The sequence below is a fragment of the Vanacampus margaritifer genome, chromosome 10 (assembly GCF_051991255.1).
Source record: "Vanacampus margaritifer isolate UIUO_Vmar chromosome 10, RoL_Vmar_1.0, whole genome shotgun sequence".
Lineage (NCBI taxonomy): Eukaryota > Metazoa > Chordata > Actinopteri > Syngnathiformes > Syngnathidae > Vanacampus > Vanacampus margaritifer.
Window position 1 is genome coordinate 13,396,763 of NC_135441.1, and position 23,521 is coordinate 13,420,283.

The following is a 23,521-nucleotide window of genomic DNA, read 5'->3' on the forward strand; positions in this document are numbered from 1 at the left end:
ATTTTGTTTTCTGGAACTGCAATTAGTAGAACAATTTGCAAATGATCGTACAGTGTTCTTTAGCTTTCGTGAAATGTACTTTAAAAAAACAACAACAACCCTTCTCTTAACATTTTCCAATTAATGTTAGATCAAGTTGTAACAAATGTTATTTTTATTAGAAGTATTATCTAACTAATATTACTGGATACACCCATCAAATCAACAAAAACGTTGAAATCTTGCAGAAACGGAAAAAAAAACCTTCTGAAATCTCCAACCCAAGCTCAAAAGAGGCCTCGATGAAAGAAGTGGACGAAAGGGAATGCGAATGCGACTAATCCATGGGTTAAAAAGAAAAAGAAACCTTGGTTGGAATGTGAAGCCCGAGTGTGTCAGAACTGTTTTATTACCGTCTTCACACACACACAAACTACACACACTTTCATTTCTCCCTTGGCTGCGCTATGAGAGCAGGCTATGGACTCCCGCTTTGCCCCCCTCCCGAATGAGCTCCACTTGGTTTCACTTCAAGCATGGACGCCTCCCAATGACACCGCGGTAGCTCGGACCACTCTAGCGGCGACGTACGCCCCTGGGAGAATGCCGGAAAAACCGCAGTGACACGAGCTGCAACCCAAATAAATGAACACCACCCCCGTCTTATTCTCCGCTGTATAATGCTACATCCTAATGCTACGCACACACGCACTTAAGTAGAGTTATATTTGTGTCGTAACCTGTAAGAAGCCCTTGAGTGACCAGGCGTGTAAAATACACAAACTCCCAGCATGCTTTGCTTCACACATACGAGCCGCGTGGGAACTCTACCCGCTGGTTTTTGCTTCACTGCGAAAAAGGTCACGGAGGCTCTGGGGAGACGACCATTGTGAGTCAAAAAAAGAGGCGATGTACTCGTTTGACCTTAAAATAAAAGCTTCACAGACTTTTTGATGCCACAGCAAGTTGGGATAAGGAGATGGAGCATCACTGTTGTTGCCATGGCGACATGAGAAGACAAAAACGCAGCTGTTTGGCCGTGACCTCATACCACTTTAGCACAATTACTTCTGGTTAATTTTTTTTATATTTAGCATGGATGTTGTCAATTTGTGAATTGTGCGTATGTACGCAGTTGTTTGAGAAAACAAAAAATAGATGTATTTTTATTCTTACATAAGGTCATTTTAAAAATACATTGTTATATTTAAAAAAAAATCAACCATAATTGCCTTACTATGGCAAATGTATCAGTGTCAGTTTTACAAAACTAAAATATTGTAGAAAACAAAAAAAAAGATTTTCTTTTTTCCTAGTAATTTTATTACATTAAAAACGATTTGTTAATGGTTGTAGATAGTTTTGCCAGATTTTGAAAACTATAAATTTGAAGAAAAATAAGATACTATAGTGATCCCTCACTATAATGTGGTTCACCTTTTGCAGCCTTAATGTTTTGTGGATTTTGTTTTTGTGTGTGTGTGCATGTTTGTTTGTTTTTTACAGTAGCATACCTGAGAAAAGTGTATCAAGTGAGTGGTGAGGGGTTTTACAGCCTTAAAAATATCTGTATAAGAACGTAAAAAAAATAAAGCTGACTATTATTTAGCTCTTTTTAATAGCTACTTTTTCATCAAGAGTTGGATTATAAAATTTATTTTAAAAAACGAACAATGAAAAAGCCACTTTTACAATTTTATGTTGTTTAAATTTCCATCCCCTTAATTATTTCACTCTAGCAATTTTAGGAAAGAAAAAAAAATAGTACCGCTAGCAAACAAATTAATTTTGCTTAACTGGAAGGTTGTTTTTTTATAAAACTAAATACAAATTTGAAAAATAAACATTTTGTTACCTAGGCTACTTTATATTATTTTTTAAAAAATCAAAACTGAAAGAATGAATTAAGATAATAATAAGAATTTGTACCTGAAATTGGGTCATTTATTTCTACAACATAACAGGAGAGGTACATGATGTTAAGGGAAATAAAGAAAAATATATATGATCAGAATGTTACATCTCCTCTCAAAGTGTCAATGTAGTTATAATACCATGCAAATGAAAAAAAAAAGAATAATTGATGCAAGATACCCAAAATATGACCCAATATGCACCACAGATAAAATGGAGAAGCCTGCAATTAAAAAGGTTCCTTGCTATTGACTTAAGGTTGCAAAGGATTCCAGTGAACGGCTGCTTATGTAAAAGGATTTTAAAAAAGACAGCAGGCCTGGGTTGATTGCAAGAAAAAAGAAAAAAAGTCTACCTTCCTCTCATTTCCCCCAGCTGAGCACAAATATTTTAAGAACCGGAGTAGAAAGTGATGTGCCGGTGCCGTCTGATTACGTTTGAAGATTTGGGGAAGTTGGATCATGAATTCTTTAGCAAAATCTGTGTTCTATTTTTCAGTCTTGCGGTTAAACTCCAACGTTCCCTCCCCCACCCCCCACACCGCCCTCCTCCTCTTACGTCTTGCATTTGAGCCTTTGATCGTGCACTTGAATCGGAGCAGGCAACCACCCGTGAAGCCACCACGGGTCAGCGGCCGAAATTAGTGTCACAGTGCGGGGGAAAGAGACACTTGGTGATCTATGGAACGCCACACACTTCCCAATGACTCCCATGCCAGACTTGCCCCCGCCCACCCTCACCCAATCCTCCACCATAGTGTGTAGTAAAATATATTTAAGAGCCGATGTGTCTGATCCAATTGGCCCTTTGGGGCTCAGTGGCAGAAGCACTAGAAACACTAAAGCCAAAACATTTCCAAATGGTCCAAAAAAAAAAAAAGACTGCTAAGGGCAGCAAATGCTACATGTTAGCACAGCACCTGTGAAATAACAATGGAAGCTACTACTTCCCCCTAACACAGCATCCAAACAATAATGCTAAAGATAAACTAAAACAACATTAGTAATGCTAGGGATAAGCTAACACATTAACCTCTTAAATTCCAGGAAGGTCACACCCCTGCTGTAATATGATTGGCTGCTCGATCCAGGTAGGACACACCTACACTGGAAGGGCAAGATATGACTTCAGTATGGCAGCCTTTATTATAAATCTCACTAACCCTAGCTAGCCCAACCTGACTCTAACACTAAAATGAACCATAACAACCTTATTTTGTAGAAATGTGAAACATATTTGGAATGGTCATCTTGTTTTATCCGTGTATCCTGCCCTTCCTGGTTGGATACAGGGGCATGTCATGCCTTGATCTAGTGGGATTCATAATGACACTACAATGATACTAATGGTCGCTACAGCAACAAGCTAACAACACACAAATAATATTAAAGATAGAATAACACTTGTAAAATATTAATGGTACGGCTATAAACTAAACATCAGATAACATAACATACCAAAGATAACACAAAATCTGGATAACAATATTAATGGTAGCTAGTACTTCAAGCTAAAACAGCTTCTATACAATAATGCTAAAGATAAGCTAATACAACACCAATAATGCTAAAAAAAATAAGCGAACATGACTATTGTGCACTTTTAATAACAGCAGTTCGCACTAAAGCTAACATGGTGTTTGTACAATATTGTAACGAACTAAGTTTGTTGTGTGTTCCGGTGTTGCCATTTCTGTTTAGCACTCTTATGTCCGACTGTTAGTAAATGCAACACAGGTCTCGCGGGAGGAAAGGGACGTTACGTGCGCGTTGGTTGCGTGGGTTCTTGGCTTTTACTGCTAGCCCCTCGTGAGTTGTATTCTTCCGGCGTCGGCTATGGCCAACAGTAGCCGTTTATTAAGCTAAATAAAAGGGTAACATCCCAAATCAATGTTTGCTGGTGACGTTCTTGCAAGACGTTACTACATGGTTGAAGAAACAGAAATTATTGATACAAGCTACACAGACCAGCCATACAGTGTTAATAATGGCAGCTAATGCTACACGCTAACACGCTGTTCGTACGGTACTTTAAAGTACAGCTACAGCTACAGCTAAAGGTCTGGTCATTTTGAAACTCTGAATTTGAATAGGAATTTTAAAAAATGTATTTATTTATTTATTTATTTGACCTGGAATTGCTTGTGGTTTGATCATTACCTTAGTAGACTATGCACTGGGTCGTATTATTTCCTCGATTTTTACATTACTTAAAAATACAAAAACAGTTTAAAATTATTACCTGAAATAATACAATTGCTTCCAACGTTACTTTTGTAAACTATGCAGTGGATCTGATCATTACCTGCATTGAACATGTGGTTTTTATCACCAATTAGAAAGGCTCAGATTATTGCCTGAAATTATACAGTGTCTTGAAAAAGTATTCATTCCCCTTGAACTGTTTCTTATTTTCCACCTCACAAGCACAACTTTTTATTGAAATTTTATACGAGCGAGCATCATAAAGTAGCACTTTTTGGAATTGTTTTAAAATGTTTAGGCAAATGTGAAAAATGGGTTACATTTGTATCCAGCACACTTTTTACAGCCACCTTTCTCTTAGGCTATGTTGCTATAACAGCTTTGCAAATCGAGACACTGAATTCGAGCTTATTTGCAAAGAAATGGGCAAAAATGTCAGTTGGACTGGATTGAGAGTGTCTGTGAACAGCAATTTTCAAGTCTTGCCAGGGATGCTCAATGGGATTTAGTTCTGGACTTTGACTGGGCCATTCTGAACCATTTCATTGTAGCTCTGGCGTTATGTTTCAAGTCATTATCTTGTTGGAAGAAATCTCCTTCCCAATCATGTCTTGCGCAGCCTCCAACAGGATTTCTTTCATGATTGTCCTGTACAGTGGAACTTCCAATGAATGGACTAATTGGGGGAAGGGGGTCATCGTAGAGGTGAATGGCTATTAAATCGAATTACTTTATTTGGTGGCCTAAACACCCAATTTAGAACAAAATTATTATTGCCTGAGCTGTGATATTAGTGTGATTCCCTTTGTTACAATTGGACAATATTAGATGAAATTGCGCTGGATGGCATTTAGAGGTATTGATGTACAGGGGGCCGAATACAAATGCATACAACACTTTTCCTGCTTTGAAATTTTTGAAAACCGTATGATTTTCGTTCCACTTCACAATGATGTACTACTTTGCATTGGTACATCACAGTGGTTATCAAACATTTTGGATCACCTAAAAAAAATACTTGCCTCCAAGTATTAAAATAGAGGAGCATAGTACCAATCATCCAATAAATCAATCAAACCGTTATTTATATACCTTTTATAGTAAGGCCTACGTGCTTATAAAAACAAGTTCTACTTAACTCATTCACTGCCATTGACGGCTATAGACGTCAAAAATACATTTGAACTATTTCTATTAGTTTAACATTTTTTTTTCACTTTTGTCGACAAAAGTGTGAAAACCTAGAATTTTTTTATTGTACATTTAGAACAGATGTAAAATTTGTGATTAATCGTGAGTTAACTAGTGAAGTCATGTGATTAATTACAATTAACATTTTAATCGCCTGACGCCCCTAATTTTTTTAATTCTTTTCTTTTTAAATCGCGTCAGGTGAATAAAAAATTTCATTGTAATTAATCACATGACTTCAATAATTAACTCACAATCACAAATGTTATATCTGTTCTAAATGTACAATAAAAAAATGTTTTAGGTTTTCATACTCTATTAACAAAAGTGGAAAAAGTGGAAAACTAATAGAAATAGTTCAAATTAATTTTTTACCTTTATAGCCGTCAATGGCAGTGAATGAGTTAACTATTCAATTAAAATGTATATTAAATAAATAAATAAAGCTCTTACAACATCATTTTAAAAATTGATTAAAAAGTTAAACAATACTCAAGTGTACTTAGGCAGTGAATGAGCTCAGGTAATAGTACCACACTTTTGAGAATGACTGGTCGATAACATAAAATCTCATTAAAATATAATCAAGTTTATGATTGTAAGGTCACAAAATGTGAAGAAGTACAATGAGCATGAATACCTTTTCAAGGCACAGTACCACCTAGAATGCTTATCGGATATCCTGGTTGCACATGTGGTTTTATCTCTATAATACGCATCGGGTCATATTATTATTATGCAATGCATGTGGTTGTAACACCACCTACTGTAAATTGCACATCCTGTAAGATTGTTATGCTGGATTCTACATCTGGTTTCCATTGTACGCTGTAAATGCATGTTATTTCTGTGCCAACCTTCGTTCCCTGGGTAGCAATAAATGGGAACCCTCCATATGGAGCCATACATACATCAAGTACTTTTCATGGCATTAAAATATTCCATAAATCAACCTATAATCAGGGAAATCTCTTTGACGCAAAATTAAAAGCATCTCAGAGACTGATGCATGAATAAAAAATACTAGCGTAGGGTGCGTACCCCTGACATCCGCACACTCAAGCATTTTTTGCAAAACAGATGAAGCCACTGTCGCCCCCAAAATGCTGAAAGGGCAACTCTTCCCCCCCGTAAGCAATTTCTCCCGCCCCGTACTGTAATTATATTTCCCGCATCAGCCAACATCTTCCCGTCGGTGACCTCTGTAAATAACGTTAATAAAGCTCACCGGTGTGACTCCCAGAGAGCGTCTACTTGTCAGCCAGAGTGGCCTGGGCCGCCATGGTGACAACGGGCCATCGGGGGGGGTGGGGGGGGTTACGTGGCCAGAGGGGCCTAACGGCGTCGGTATCTGCAGAGTCTCCGACAATGCTCGCCTCTGACAGCTTTGCATAATTCATCTTGTCGAGGCGCTTTTTTGCTCTCTCCTGGCTGTTGGTGCTAAGGGTATATTGGGGGGGTTGGGGGTTAGAGGGGGGGAGTCGGGGCAGCGTTCCATCAGATGCTGCCTGTTTTTTTTTTCTTGTATTTTTGGACTTTGACTGCAGCACATTGCCTGGACTCTGTGAATTTTAAATGTCTGGATGTCTTCTCCTCAGTGGAGGCTCAACGCCTGAATCCATTTGAATCCATTCTTAAGGTTGACTTACACTCCCAGTGCTTGGGGAAAATGTGGAGGGGACACAGTTTTATGTATAGGACGAAAAGATAACTAGCTGAAATTGGATAGGTTAAGCTAAATTGAAAAAATCAAAACTAATTTCCACCAACTTTGTTGGGGGGTGGTGCATGATGGGCCAGGTATGATGCCATGCAATTTATGCCAATTGGACTTGTTTGTATTTCACTTGTTATTCATTTGGACCGAAAGCATCAGTATAACAGTGGAATTTTACATAAAGACGTCAATTGATTTTTCAGTGGAACCATTGATGTCAATGGAAACTTAGACAGACAGTTGATATGACGTCAATGGTAGTTTCAATGGAACCTCAAATGAACTGTTATTGGAACCTTGAATGGAAGTGTCAATTGAAAAGTAAATGGAATTGAATAGTAAATGAGTGTGCCGATGGACCCTTAATTGGAACCTTCAGTGGATCCTGTCATTGGAGCAGTCAATGGATCCTTCATTGTAAAAGTCAACAGAACGGCAAATAGAAACATCAATGAAAATATCGATGGTACATCAATAGAATTTTCTATACTATAATCATATTGGCACCCATTATAACCTGCATTTATTTTTATTTTGGTGGGGGGACTTGGAAGACTTTGTCTTTAACACATTGTCTTAAACTTTGTGAATTTTGGACGCTGTCACAACCAGATTGTCTTCTCCTCTGTGAAGGCTCAACGCCTGAATCCATTTGACTCCTCTGTCCTTACACTGCATCCAATTGTTCCTTAGGCCAAAATGTGTTTTTGCAATGCTCTAAAAGGGTTTCTGGCACACAAATAATTTTTTAAAAGACCACTGCAACATACAAACGAACAAAAGTATATTTTGTCAATTTTGGTACAGAATGAAACATCTTTGGTAAGGGACAGGAAGTGTCAACATCATCCACTAACCTAACTACTCTGGTTAGTGGATGTCAACAATTAGTGTCATTCTTGTTTTTGTTTTTTTAATAAAATAATAAATACAGAGTATTCAAACTGTATCATTGTAAATGTATCATTCATTTCCTAAAAAAAATAAGACAAATGATTATTTATGCTGCACTTTACTCAAAAGAAAAAAAAGTAGTGATTTTAAAATTTCCTTTAAAAAAAAAAAATAAGGAAAAACTATTGGTGTTGGACTTTCTTACAAACACTTCATATTTTATTTCCTCAAACAAAGACACAATTTTGATCTGGCAATTTCCTTACAATAAAGGATTTAAGCTGCTAAGTCATTTTAGATTTATGTTGTAAATGTTATTCAATGTTTTCCTGTTTTCCCCAAATGAAACAGGAAGCAGTACAGAAAACATTGATGTTGAATTCTATCCACTGAGAAGTGCTCCGTTATACATGTCGACATTATTTAGTTTTGGGTGGATTACTATAATCTTAAATCAACAGCAACAGCAAAGCCACGATGTGTAAAAAGAAAGCGTGAGAAGCAGGCTGGAGCAACAACAAAAGTTGACTGCATTTACAAAGCAATTCAATTGCAGCTGCCCGCTCGTTTTCCCCCAGTGACCAATGATCTTACTCCGGGCGGGAAGATGATGAAATCCTACTCTCTTGTTTTGCCGCTGCGAGGATACGCCGGGGATGAGAATCGTGGACACTACAGATACTACACACACATTTACACGCGCACATCAACACATCTCATCCTAACCGGTTTGATTGTTTGCATTTTTTTTTTTTACACCCATGCAAGCGCCGCATAATAAGCTGAGAGGGGATGTTTACAAATTCCCCAAATAACCCCTTGCCAGTGGCACAATGACTTGTATTTATTCATGCAATCTTTTTTTTTTTTTTTAAAAATGCTACCGCAGCCAAATTCTTTTTTTTCTTCTTTTTTTAGTGTAATTGCGCTGCATGGACAACTGAAAGGGAAAAAAAAATGCATTTTGATCAATGTTCCTGCAGCAAAAAGTTGCTCTTTTGAGTATCTAGCCATTATTGACTTGCAATTTTTTATACAGCTGACAGCCTGAATGCAGCCAGCCAGTTTGTTATTCACTTATGAATAATTTGACTGCTGTTTTATTTACCACCAAGGATTCATCTTATGTATTTATACTGTATCTATCTATCTAAAACATGACATGTAAATAGACAAAATAGGAGGACAGATTCCGTATACTATCTAGTAACATTAAGGGGAAAAAAATTGATTTCCACAAAACTTTGTAGTAGATTCCTGGAAAGGTCAAGGAAGTGAGATAAAAGTGGATAAATGAGCACATACCGGAATTTAATTAGATTGTATTTCATTTATTTCACTTATTTGCCTAACAGTCAATTGAGCACTTGAAACATTTGTCAATGCAACTGTTAATTGCAGCGTCAGCAGCACTCAACATAACTGTCGATGAAATTGTTAATGCAATGGATGGAAAATGGAAACAATCAGAGATTGCATTCTGTACATTTTAGATAATGCAAAGTCCCACATATTGGATTTGCTTAATACTGACTCATAACTGCTTAGACTGTTTAGTAGGTTTGTGGTTGAGGGGAACGTTTTTGACCCTCAGATTGATCAGAGGACAAAAAGGAAACAATTGTAGTCGAATTCATGATCTTTGACACAAGCTGGTGTGAGATCAAACTCAAAACCGTCATTGGAACCATCAATGGATGTGTCAGGTGAACCGTTCGCGGAACTGTTGATGGAATTGTCAATGCAACAATTGATGCTTCTGTCAATGGAACCGTCAACGAAACCGTCAATGTAACAGTCAATGGAAGAGTTGATGCATCTGTCAATGGAATCATCAACAAAACTGTTCATGGAATGTCAATGGAATCATAGAATAAACTGTCAATGGAACAGTGAATGAAACTGCCATTCGAACCATTGAGGACCATCAAATGAAACATCAAGGGACCATGAATGAACCCATCGGTGGAACCGTCATTGGAAGCATCGATTTAACTGTTAGTGGAAGTGTAACCCCGCTCTGAGTTATAACGACAGCAGCAGTTTTTTTGGGTCATTCTCCTATAAGCAAGCAGGTACTCCAAAATAACTAACAGACTGGTAAAAAAAAGAACTTTTTGGCCTTGGTGGAGGTCGGCACTCCACTGGGTGGCATTCTGAGTATATATGGTGGGGTTAGTGTGCTATGAGAGATCAGACAACTTTACGCAATTGGTCCGAAAAATTATTTATTGACTACAAGGAATGTATCTTTGTTACTTTTATCTATGTTAGTGACATATAATGATATAGTGATATGTAGAAAAATTTAATTCTCTTCAATTAAATAGCAATTCAATTGTGAATCCAAAATGAAAGATTTTTTTTTTCTAATGTAAAATACAGTACCTTGATTTACGAGAACCTCAAGTTCAAAATTTTTGAAGGTCCAAGCTGCCGTCCAATTTGTGTTTTGCTTTGCGTTACAAGCAAACATGTACGTTACATGCAAGCTTCAGTTCAAGATATGCTGTCACTTAAGTGATGTGTGTGTGTGTGTGGGGGGGGGGGGGGGGGGGGGGGCTGCCGCAATGGTGGGCATTCTGTCATTGACTTTGTTGATGATAATTGATTGAAAAAATTGACGGACTAAGAGTTAGTTTACATCCATCATCGTCAATCCATCTATGACAGAATGCCCATTTTGCTGATGACTGTCGGCCATTTTGCTGAGAAATGACGAATGGCGGATTAAAGCTTGAAATGCCTTTCTGCTAGAAATTCTGGCGGATCGACGGTGACGGACGGGTGTCCCGACTGCTGACGATTGGCGGAAACTCAAAATTCAGTAATGCGCCAACCTGGGCTGCAATGCCCTTCCGCATGGGCAAGGAGAGCCACAGTCACCTACATGTACTTCAGTGCATAAAGTAAGTACCTTTCTGAAAACAATTGCTTCTATATTTTCTCTCTATGTCTTATTGTTTTTATGCAATACAATGTTATTTTGATTAATTTAAAAACAAGCTTTTCGGAGGGGCATTGTTTATGGGCTGGAATGGAATCATTTAAATGGGAACAAGTACATTGAGTTACAAGCTTGGTCACGGAAGACAAGATATCACTGAACTGTGCTATTTGTCATCATTAAAAACACGTGGCAGAAAAAAATGTCAGGAATTTCAATATTGTCAATTTTCATTCCGTTCGGAACATTCACTCAAGCGTCGGCCTCGTTTGAGGGTCAAATGTTGTTCCTCCAAACACATTAGAAATGCGGCCGGCGCGGCGCCAAACCTGCCTTGCGGACGCATTCTCATGCAGGGGGACGCTTTCAAAGTGCTGACGCCGAGTGCAATCCGATTGCAGAGCCGCAAACTGGGAGGGCGTGCGGCGGCAAAGTGGGGCGGCGGCCGTGGGTGGGTTGAGGGGAGTGTACGGTGGAACCCGCCTCCAGCACAATGGCGGCAGACAAGAGGAGAGAACTAGAAGGGGGTGAATGCTGCAATGGCGGTGCAACAATCGTCATGGATACATGTAAATAAAACATCACTTGAAGACATCTTTTTCTCTCTACTTGATAGAGAATATTATATCGGCTTTGTTTTATCTTAAGGCAGCCAAAAAATAAATTAAAATACATCAAGTAACTGGAGGATTTTATTCGTCGCTTGTCAGCGTTTTAAGGAGAATGTAGGTCACCGGCGCGGACCGCCGTCGGCATACCAAGAGACTGCGGGCCTTATTAAAGAAACATCAATCTGAAAATTTAGCAACGTCGACGCCGGCTTTTTCGCCGTCCTTCGTCGGCTCAACCTCGGAATGAACACACACTTTTTTCCCCCTCGTGTTCCCATCACACAAGCGCACCGGCAGTGCGGTGGACAAGCGTTAAAGACGACGCCTCGCTCCCCACTGAGCTGTCCGGAGAGCACAAAAGAACAGACTGGAGATGCCTGGCAGGTCCACACTGAAAACTACAGGGTTTGATGCGGCTTTGAGCGGGACAAGAGGCCCGACGTTCGGATATTTACGGTCACTTAAGGCCATGTTCAAACCAATGCTCGGGATTTTTTTTTTTAGAACCCGAGTACCAGGCGGTTGAAAGGACCTTTTTTTATGATGACTCGCCTTTTTGGGGTCCTCAACACACCTGAAAACTCATCTGTTTTTTTCAAGTGCAAGTATCCTCATGAAATCAAACACGGCAAACACAATTCCCTAAAGTGACTTTTAAAGTGAGGGGAAAAAAAGCCCTCCCCTCAAAAAAGCCCCAATATCGTTTTGGTTTGAAGCAGTCATCCTGAGGTGAATTCCAGATCTCATACTTTGACAAGCTCCAACTGGGGAATTTACCCAAATGAACCCAAATCAGAGCAGGTATACAATATTGATCAGTGGTCTCAAACGTGTGGCCCAGGGGCTATTTGCGGCCCACAGGATAATATTTTATGGCCCCCAACTTGACTTCAAAGTTTTTTGCCATGTCGATGCCCTCTCCATTTTGTGTTTTATTTTTTTTATTTTTGGCTGTTTTCTTTTAATCACTTAGGCTAAGTAATTCTGAAGTGACACCAAGTGGAAGGAAAAGATCTCCTGTCACATGGTCCCAGATTGGTTGTACATTTTTGAAGACTTGAACCCCTTTTTTGGTGGAACACTTGCCAGACACCCCCAGGACTCTCCCCAGCGGCCCTTGCGTAAATTTAATTTGGGACCGCTGATATAGATGGATGATGCTTAATTCTAAAGAGTTGTTTTTGCCTACGCCAACTATTATCTATATATAACTATTGACAGAGAATGGAGACAGGAGATCTCGATCATAACGGGACACATGAAAAAGTCTGAAAGATCCATGTCGGAAATTGAACAAAAAGTCCACCATTTTGATTGGAAGAAGCCATATTGGGCAAAGTCCAGGGTTTGAATTTTTACAAATCCAACTTGGTAAATCAACCACAAGAGCCTCAATCTTGAGCAGGTATCCTTGACATAAGTCGATGCTAAGTTGTGATTTTTTTTATTTTTTTTGCCTATGCCATATATATAATGTATTTATTTTATAAAATATATAAATGTATTTTTGGTAAGGAAAAACTAAAGCCTCCTGGCTTGAAACTTACTAAAATGGTCTAACAGTTGAGAGTAATTTGTTTGCTTGTGGAGATTTTTTTGTGTATGTTGGTATTTTTCTACGCAGAATTGGGATAAAACTATTCCACAAACAATGTGCGCCTCATCTGTATGTTAGAGATGTCTTGTCATGACATAATGGTGAAAGAAGCAAGCACAACACATGCAGCGTATGTTCCCCCTCCCATCTTTGCCACAATCGCTCTTGACCCAGAAAGTCCAACAGTGCACGGCGAGCCATAAACGTTTATCTGCTGGTTAGCGGCCCGCGTCGTCCCGCGGCTAATCGCAAAACTGTCCACTCCATCACAAACAATTGTGTGTGTGTTCTTCTTTTTAATAGTGACTGCCCACACACACTCATACAATATATAAATCCAACACAATCATGCAGAACACACTAGGTCGCGCGGCAAGCGTGCGGCGGCTACTGCGGACGTTGCCTGGGCGACGCAACTACTCCAATGAAAACGTGGAGACGTGTATAACCACGCTTGAGCTCTAATTTAGAAGCCTAATAGTCTCAGACTTAATCCTGCCCGCTTTTCATTGATTATAAATGAACAGTGTTGAGTCTTTTGGGACAAGAGTGTTTGACAAACACATGACATTTTATCGCTTTTGATGTCACTTTAAATCGAATACCATAAATCCAATCGTCTTCAACTTTTCGTATTTATATATTGATTTTGTAACGGGTTCATATGATTCATTAAATGTTTTTGGGTGTGGCATGTAGGCATAATTAAAAGCTCACATGACAAAATAACAAAATAAACCTTTCTAGTCAGAAGTTTGTTTTATAAAAGACATGGAAGGCTGGCAATTGTCACTGTGCCTCTAAAATGGTTGCTTCAAATCAAGCTGGCAGACTGACTGTGTTTTTTTGTTTTGTTTTTCAGGCAAGGCTTCTTGAGACTACTCATGATAGACATGTTTACCAAATTTCAAGTTGCTAAGTAACACTGTCTCCGACTATGTGGAGATGAGTTATTAGTTTCTTGTTTATGGTGAGCCGTCAAATTCTGCTGCCATGCTCCGCCTACGTCCAATGAAAAAAACTGTCTAATGACTGTGAAATGTTATTGGTTGTTGCCGCGTATGTAGTATAGTGCAGGTGCAGAAACTTTCATGGGCAAGTTTGATGCTAAAATGGTCGCTTCGGCCTATTAGGGTAGACTTCCCGTGTCGTTTCAGGCATGACTTTTTTTTTTTAACTTTACATAGATATGTCAAGCAGATTTCATGTTACTCGGTCTGAAATTTCAAAAATGTGTAGAATATTTTTTTTGTTATTATAAAGTTGTGTTTCTTGGTGAATCATCAAACTTTGCTGTCATGCACTGCCTGCTTAAAAAGAGCAAAATCCAAATTCACAACTTTGTGCCATCCTTCCGTCATGTTAAAGTGGTTTGATATTGCAAGAAATGGGACACAAGTCAAGGGGGAAAAAAATCGACTCTTTCAAGCTCCTCTTTGAACAACTCAAATTACCCTAAAATGACTCCTTTGACTTTTTTGGGGGATCCAGAGACAGATTAGACTAGATTTTAAGTAAAGGAGTTTTTTTTAATGTGTTTTGTTGTTGAGTTACTATAATTTTCTGGTTTATTTGAGGGATCAAATAATTTTGCTTTCAGGCTCCAACCACATGGATTGACAAAAAGGCCAATATTTCACAATCGTGCGTCTTCCATCTGTCTAGTATACAGGGTTCAAATTTGTAAGTGGACACAAGAGTTATTAGTATTCTTCTGTATGAAGGAGTGCCAGCTGTCACCTTTGACACCTTTAAATGTCAGCTTTAAACAAAAATGGCTGACTTCCTGTGTATCTCATACATGATTTCTTGTGACTTTTTTGATGGATATGTCTACCAAATGTCATGTCGTGTACCAAATATGATCAATTATCCCCTTTGTTTACCTTCCCCATAATCCTAAATGCACCACAGCTTGTTTTCCTATTTCAGTTATTCATCAGGACCTCTGTGCGTCCTCGTCGGGGGAGAAAAAAAGAACGTGCAAAACCGCTAACGCTAACCACGCGGGCTTGGTGTGTTAACAGTAGCGGATTAGCGGCACCGCAATTAAGCCAAGTAAATACGACACGGATGCCGCAGAGCGTCCTGCCAGTTTGTCAGGCGGCGTTAACCTTGCTACGTTTGACGCTGCTGTTTGTCTGCCATCTCGAACTTGTATAAAAGGTCACGGCATCGCCGCCGACACATCCATTGACTTTATGCCATGCTCATTTTTACGCGGGCGAGACTGCTTGATTAGCCACTAACAATCTATCACGCCTCTAAGGTCCGCCTTCCGTGGGTCCCGCAGGGGCCGATTGTCATCCCACACAATATTTAATTTGCTGTGGGGGGGCTAGAGGAACACAGAGTGTATATAGCGTCTCTATAGTGTATGAACCATGATGAGTTTAATATACTTTCAAATCTGTGGTGTAGGCAACGTTGTGGAGTAACTACATCAGACCATTTATTTACAAATTGACTTAATGGAAAACCTGGGTCTGCTTAGTCAAATTCAAAGTTACTACAACAATCATATTTGTTAATCATATATTTTTATATTGAAATGAATGGAAATGCCACTCATACTTCATTCCATCCGCCCCCATGAACCACCAAATTTTGTTATTTCTTTAATAAGAATAGTAGCGCTTTATAATATTGGACTTAGTAAAAACATATATTATTTACACAAGTAATAGATTGTAAAAAGTTAAATGTTTTTTGTCAATCTTTTATTTCCAATGGACATTGTGCCGCTCCTTCTGCCAATATTCGAGGAATATAATTTTAGAGATATTTGAGGAAATACTATATTTATCTGACAAACACACCCAGCAAAGATAATACATTTAAAAATATATATATAGTGTTTTTGTTCAAAATTAATTTAAAAAAATAATAATTACTGGTCTTGAAGTCCACTGTAAAATGTTGTGATTCCATAATTTACATGTATGACGGTATTCTATTTGAAGCATGCTTTTTGAGTTAATTCTGTAAAAAGTGCGATATAAATGCAACTTACTTGCCTGAGAGACTGTTTGGGTGCTGCTGTTTTAGTTAACAACAGTATTTTAAATGGACTGTTAATTTTTCATCTCAGTTTATGTGAGTGTGTGTGTAAGTGTGTCTTTTTCATGAGGCTTTTTTTTTTAAAGGAACTCTGTGACTAATTGGGGCACGGAATCTAATTAGAGGGACGCATTTGAAGAAATACGATATTTATCTGACAAATGAACCCCCCAAAGATAGTGCACTTTAAACTAATTACATAGTTACTTTTTAATCGATATTTTTCACAAAACACGTCATAAAGTTTACTCCATAAATCTTCATTTTGTGTGAAGCTTTTAAATGTCACTCAGTGTCTTTAAAGTCATCGAACTGCTTTATTATTCTGTTGTTAAAAGAATATTAAAAATGTATTTGGGGAAGCAAGACATTTCATTGAGGTATTCAAAGCTCATCCTGCAGATTTTGTTTGACTCTTGCCAAATTTAAAAGCATACAAGACAGATGGACAATGCTAAATTGTAAGGAATTTGAATTTTGGACATTGAACATGTGCTGAGCGATGTGGGGAAGTTGAATTGGAAAATTCAGCCCCCGGAGGATGGTTGGCAAAATTACATTTGGTAGGCATGTTTATCATGAGGAGACCCACAAAAAAAATCTCAAGAAGCTGTGCTGAAAATGCACAGGAAGTCTACCACTTTGGTTCTAAGCCGCCATTTTAAAAGGAGTTTATCCAATTTTCAGAGGTCCTTCAAAAACAAACTCATCCTAGAGGTTTTGTTTGATTCCTTCCAAAAACTTAAACAAGGCAGATGATTGATACTATATTTTTAGAGTTTATGAGCAGAACAGGGTAATGAAGCTCCCCATAATGCGTCGCAATACATTCAGTGCGTAGTGACGTCGAATGGCATGTGAAACGCCTATAAAGAAAGGAAGGGAAGTTTCCGTCGCGTTCCTAACGGGACGATCAAAACTCTTGAATGCGTTTGGTGAATATGAGGAGAGCACGGCGTAGGGGAGGGTGACTCCCCCGATCGCATGTTGTTTCTTTAGGAACGCTACGAGACTTACCTTGCTTACTAGAGCCGCCGCCATTCTACGTCACTACGCACGGATTGCGTTGTGGCGTAAATAACAATGGCGGCGTACTTCCAAATAAAGTTTCTACAAAATGTATTAAACTGGAAAGGATTTTTAAAAATGAATTTATTTAGTTATGTTAGTAACAACCAAATAAATAATATGGAGCAAACTTGTCATGACAGCTGGGGTTCCTTTTAAGCATGTATCCGCATTTGTATAACGGCATACTGCATTTGTGCCCTGCTAAAGCTGTCAAAAATGATCCGAGTCGCACGCGCTCTACATCGAAGCCGTCGGTAACACAAGCAGCATGGCAAATGTTCCAAATGTTCAATATGGGCCAATAAGTGTCAGCCCATCGCCTCGCAAAGCAAGACGGACGGCCTTCTCGCCAGCATCAGAGACATTTTCCACGCCGGCGGCGAAAGGATGACAATATCCGTCACGTTTAAACAATCAGTGCAGACACTCGCCCGACCCTAATCAAGGTAAATGACGGCGGCGTGTGCCTCCTGCAGGGGGGGTTAACAAGCCCTTCATCTAGCCAAGACCAGAGGAAGAGTTCTCTTTTTTTTGGTCTCAGGAAGAAAAAAAAATCTGAGGCGGCCGTGACCTCAGCTGCAGGGCCATTTTGCGACGAAGGCTATAAATCAACGGGGCCCGTAACAGACGCACTTCTCCGACAAAATCGGATCAAGCGCTTGCGTAGTGAAGCACTTAAAAGACTCCTTCGCCAATGCTTCATGCCGGGGACTCAATAAAAGGCAAAGGAAAAGAGGGGGTGGCAAATGTCCAGACTTGACTTTGTGGCGGTCGCAATCGCATCTGGAATCGCTGCACTTGTACTCAAATGAGATCAAAGTACTAAAGAGCAGCCGAGAGTGGCCCGAGGAAGCCATTTTTCATGGCGGAGGGGCATAATAGTAAGTGGCCAGGGGAAAGTGTTGCATTTGGGCCTGCTTACCTTCTGACTTTGATGCTTTTGAACAACATCATGAAGAAGAAAAAAAATCTTACAACCTTTATCAACTGTACAGGTGATGGCATGATCACATTATAAACTATGTAAAACTATAAAGTGTCCAAAAAAGTTTGAAGCTGTCAATATTACTCACGGTATATTTTAGGGCATTTTTGCCTGTAATAAAAATGCAATACGAAACTAATTAATGTCAATACTAATCATTTATGGGGGGGGTTTAAATATATATATTTTTTGCCTTTTTTTTGCCATCGGAGAGTATTATGTAAAATTGTTTTTTTATTTTCTTTTTAGTATAGACATACAGTGTTTAGGTCTCCGGAGGGTAGAAGTTGTCAGTGGAAGTTTTGTGAGAGGAATTTGCGTTTAGCCGTGTGTTCATACACCACATTTTAGCATATGAACTGCTGCCTCCACAAGTGAAAATACGTATTTTTCCCGGCCTCTGCTCTCACTAGTAGATGCTGCTATAGTCAATAAAATGGTGTAGAAATTGTGCTACAGTTCTATTTTACAGACATTTTGCTAAGACACCGGGGAACTGTTTTAAATATCTAGTTTAAGACGTTAAAGAATAAAATACTTAACACGTGTAAAAACAAGGTAACCACCCTCAATTGTACTATGTTGGTGACATTCGTATATAGAAAGTAATGAGTTGAGAAAGACTGCCACCTGCTGTTCACCACAAGTATTGCCATTTTAGAGTGTGTAAATGATCATATTCGACCATGTTGTTTATTTTGGAAGAGGATCACGTATAGTAAGTCACACATTCACTCGCTGTACAATTAAAAATAAATCGGATAAAAGACTAAATGCAAATATCTAGTTACTAAAAACTTTAAAACAATTGAACTCTATTTAAGAAATAGACTGTACCGGATTGAAAAAAATAAGATTTAGAACACTAACATTATACACAGTGCGAACATTCAATTCAATGATTGTTCTTTCGCTTGAGGAAGCCCGCAGACTCAAAAACACCCTCAATCACTGCTCTAGGCGATAAAATAATAATAATTTGTATTGTATTATGATTGCCTCCTACGGGGTTATGTCCTCGTGTATTAGGCGAGGACATTTTGAGACATTCCTCAGTGGGAAAAGACATGCCAACAAAACCCCGACAATGGCAGGAGGGCTGTGTCTACCCGATTGTTCGGCCTTGGCGGAGGTCCAGGGTGTACAGTAGCGTCAAATCAAAGCAGACGGAGGAGCGCAATGCAAAAATAATGCAGCTGTGACTCACGGAAACGTTTTTACACAAGCACACACACTTATACACTACAACTAGAAACCATTAAAATATACATGATGGTGGAGCTGTGAAAAATTTCTTAAAAAATTATTAGAAAAAAAAGAAATGTGTCAAGCATCTGATTGACAACTAAAGGATGACTAAGATTTGTATTTAATGTATTTAATAATCACAATAATATAGTTAATAATATGCATGTGTAAATGAAGTATTTTAATTTAAAATGTGAAAAATTTAAGTAAAAAAATTTAAGTAACACTAATTCATCATTTTAATATGTATTTATCAATGAAAGGGTGAACAATTTATTAAAAATTAATGAAAAAAGAGAGTCAAATGTAAATAAAGAATAATAATGTCAAAATACGTATTAATGTAAAAATAAAAAATGACTTTTTAAAAATTTCTATACAATTTTAAAAATAAAAGAATGAATTAATTGATTAAAAAAAGTTGAAAATATACTAATTATCTTAAAAAAATACTTTAATTGAAAAAAAAAATACTTTAATTGAAAAGTGTAGTAAAACAACTAATTTTAAATAGTGAACAATAAAATCCATTAATTATTAAAAAGTGAAGAAAAATAGGTTATGAAAAATACAATAAATATGTTGGGGGGTTTTATGCCCAACTTGTATAATGAATAAATCCCCCCAAATGAAGCATTTCTAAGCTAATTGTTAGTAATAAGGGCACCTTTTAGTGACGTCACAGTTAACTTGTTTTTTTATGTGCTTACACAACACGTGTACATCCCGTATGTGTATTTAGTCTCATTTCGAGACATATCCATTTACAGCGTGATTTGTCAACCCACATCACCGAGTAGATTCGTGCATTTCATCGTCATCATTGGAAAAATAAAAGCCGACGAATCATGAAACGCAACTGACCTGTCCGCTGCGTGAGGCGTGCGTGCGTGCGCGTCAACTTCCAAACTTACAGCGCGCGCACGGCGGCAGCGGCTGCGTCCACGCAAGCGACCAAGCAAGTTCAGCCACGACGCTCCATCGTGAAGGTCCTGCAAGGCAAGCGAGCGCACGCGTGGAGATCACTGCCGTAGAATGTGCAGCGATCAAATCGGCAGGGTTAGTCTCCACACCAAAAAAAAAAAAAAGACCGAAGAACGCTTGCGTATCCTGGTTGAGGGGTCCGGAATGGATGCAGGAGATGGAGGGTCCGTCTCACTCAGCTGCTTCCTCCCGGAGCAGACATGCACTCGCCAGCTGATCAAGTGCGCATCCCGCCGCACGCCGCCGCTCCGCCAATCAGGGACAAGAGAGGAAAGCGAGATCGAGGAGAAGGAGGAAGACGAAGAGAGAGGGTGGAAAGGAGGGTCCGAGTCTGATGATGATGACGATGATGATGGTGGTGGTGCGACCATCTGCAGGTGCAGAGCAATTGAGCGTTGAATTGACGAAGTGAGTTTGCATATTGCAAAAGGAAGCAAGAACATAAGCGAGCACCTTCAGGCTCCAATCAAGTTAAATGATACAAACAAATTAAATGTAATGTTGGAAAAGTGTGTGTGTGTGAGGGGGTGGGGAACAACATCAACAACTATTGAAACATATCCAGTAAAATATCAAATAAATATTTTCGATTGAAGGAAAAAATAAATAATAAATAATTTAAATAAGTAGGCCTATCTAGCATCAATAGAGCCAAGTAAAATAATGTGGAAAACCATCAAGTCAAATATCAATAATGAAATAGGCCTAATAACAACTCAGGTTAAAAAATATTAATAGATAATTAAAGTAAGTTTTAAAAGTAATTTTGAATAAAAGTATCAGTAATCTAATCCAAAGTGAAATCCGAAAATAGGTTACATTAATCAAGTAAAATGTTGCACAATAATGATTTTATTAGTAAAATGATGGAAAAACTTTATTGAGTAAAATTAAGTCCTGAAAAAATAGCAACTAAATATGTGGGGGAAAAATATTTAAATCATTCAATACAATTGTTTAAAAAATGAAATTGACAGGAAAAAAATGAAGAAAGGATAATGAACCAAAAATAAAATAAATAAATAAATAAATCCGGTAAAACAATAAACAAATCCATATGCTATGACAATAAATAAAATACAAAATGAAAGAAATTAAGTAAAATTTATAAAGGTTACCAAAAAAAAAAGGATAATGTAAAGTAATTGTAAACATCTCAGGAAAATCATGGGAAAAAGTAAAACACGGGAAATATATCAGTACACAAACACAACTAAGTAAAACAAATCAGGTAAAGGGATGAACAAGTGCATTATAATAATAATAATAATAATAATAATAATATAATAATTACTTAAATAAAATCAAATAATGTAAAAATAAATTAAAAATAATTATATATATATATATATATATATATATATATATATATATATATATATATATATATATGTATATATTGTATAAATACAGTATAAAATAAAAGTGAAACTTTAAATGCTTTGAGGAATAAAACAAGCCAAGTAATCCAAATAAAATAAATAAATAAATGAATAAAACCGTTAGAATTCGATTAATGAAACCAAATGTTGAAAAACAAGTTAATATAGTCAAATGTACACTTTATAATCTAGTAAAATCATAGTAAGCAAATAGAAATATAGTGGCAAATAATTGGATTTATGTTCATGAAAACCAAGTAAAAAGGATGGGAAAACAACAAGTAATTAATTCTTTAAATTGAAGTCGCCTAAAAATAATGAGGAATTTCTAGCACAATTACTAGATGGTATACATTAATATGAAAATAAAGCATCCACCCATTTTCAATAAGATACTAAAAATCTAGTGACGATAATGAAAGTTTTTTTTTTGTAACAAATTTTTTTTGCAAAAAATCATCTAAAATACTAACAATTGAATAACAAAATTTCAAAACATTGATATCATTGTAAAAATCAAGTCAATATAAATAATTTTGGCAAATGAAATAAAATCATTCAAAAAGATATACCAAAATGTTAACATTAAGTACAATCAGGTGCCATTTCTGTCATACAATAGTGTCTTTATGATCTGGTAAAAAGATCTTTGGAAAATTCATCCCTTTTCTGGCGCCATCTTATGTCTGTGATTGGATTGTAATTATTACTTCAAAACGGGTCCCGCCTTGACGAGAACAGCCTGTCAGCAACAGTGGCGACAGAAGGTGTAGCCGTGGTGGTGTCATACATACGTAATGTCATCTGGCCTGGGTTTTCCTTGGCTGGATTATATTTACCTCTGGTAAACAACAAAAGTCAAAAGAAGGAACTGGATAGCTCTTGAAACAAAACAAATGTAACAACCCAACCTTCCGTCATGAACAAGTAGCAATGTAGCAGCCGTGGCTAAGAACGGTGGCAGCATATTTGTATTCAATAATTTGCTTGTTGATATGGCTAATAGCAGGCCTTTAAAAAAAAAATACAAACCTAAAATTGTTAGTGAGAGGCTTTTGAGAGAGACTTGAGGGGGGATGGATTAGTGAAGTGAGGCTACATTCAAATCAGTTATAAAAAACAAATTTGAGCAGTTTTAAAGTTAGGGTGCAAATGTGCTTAAGGACGTGAAAGCATTTTCGTTTTACTTTATTTGTCTTTTCTCATTTCCAGTTCATATGCCTGCCTGCAGCTTGCCGTGCACACGTTTGGCTGCGTGCTAATTGGCCAACGTTCACATCTTCTTTTTGTCACCTCTTCTCTGACAACAGCAAGCAAAAGGGGGGGGGGGGGGGAACAAAGACGCAGGGTGATCTGAGGTGTTAATGAAACTGTCAGAGGAAAGCTAAAGATAAAGACGACGTGAGCATCTCACAGGCAGATTGTTTAGAAATAACATGAATATATATATAATGACGTCCAAAAGGACAGCAAAGAAATGTGAGCGTACATGAAGTAAGCACAGGCCCGGCTATTAAGGACTATCGCTGGAGATGTTATCATGACTCTTTCGAGTGCTGAGGGCAGTCTGATGTTCTGCACTCGAGGAAACCTAATCCGCATCAAGCGCGCTGACCTCCTGCAGGCGCTCTTGCCACTTGAAGCAAAAATCACATTTGCTTTGAATTAACGTCCACATGGAAGCCAACAAACCAGCGCTGATATATCGGACGGGCTGCGCGGGGCGGCGTTTAGATC

The 23,521-nt window shown here is 38.0% G+C and overlaps 1 protein-coding gene across 6 annotated transcripts in view; it reads right to left on the reverse strand.

Annotated features, from left to right (window-relative positions):
- LOC144058866 (teneurin-3) overlaps positions 1–20,709 on the reverse strand; it is a 222,257-nt gene extending 201,548 nt beyond the window's left edge. For 3 of the 6 annotated variants that reach the window (XM_077577467.1, XM_077577468.1, XM_077577466.1), the window contains exon 1: positions 20,283–20,709. The gene's annotated coding sequence lies outside the window, so the exon portion shown is untranslated. The remainder of the gene's footprint in view (positions 1–20,282) is intronic. The other 3 variants (XM_077577469.1, XM_077577463.1, XM_077577465.1) reach the window with 2 other exon arrangements.
- Positions 20,710–23,521: the final 2,812 nt, after the last annotated feature.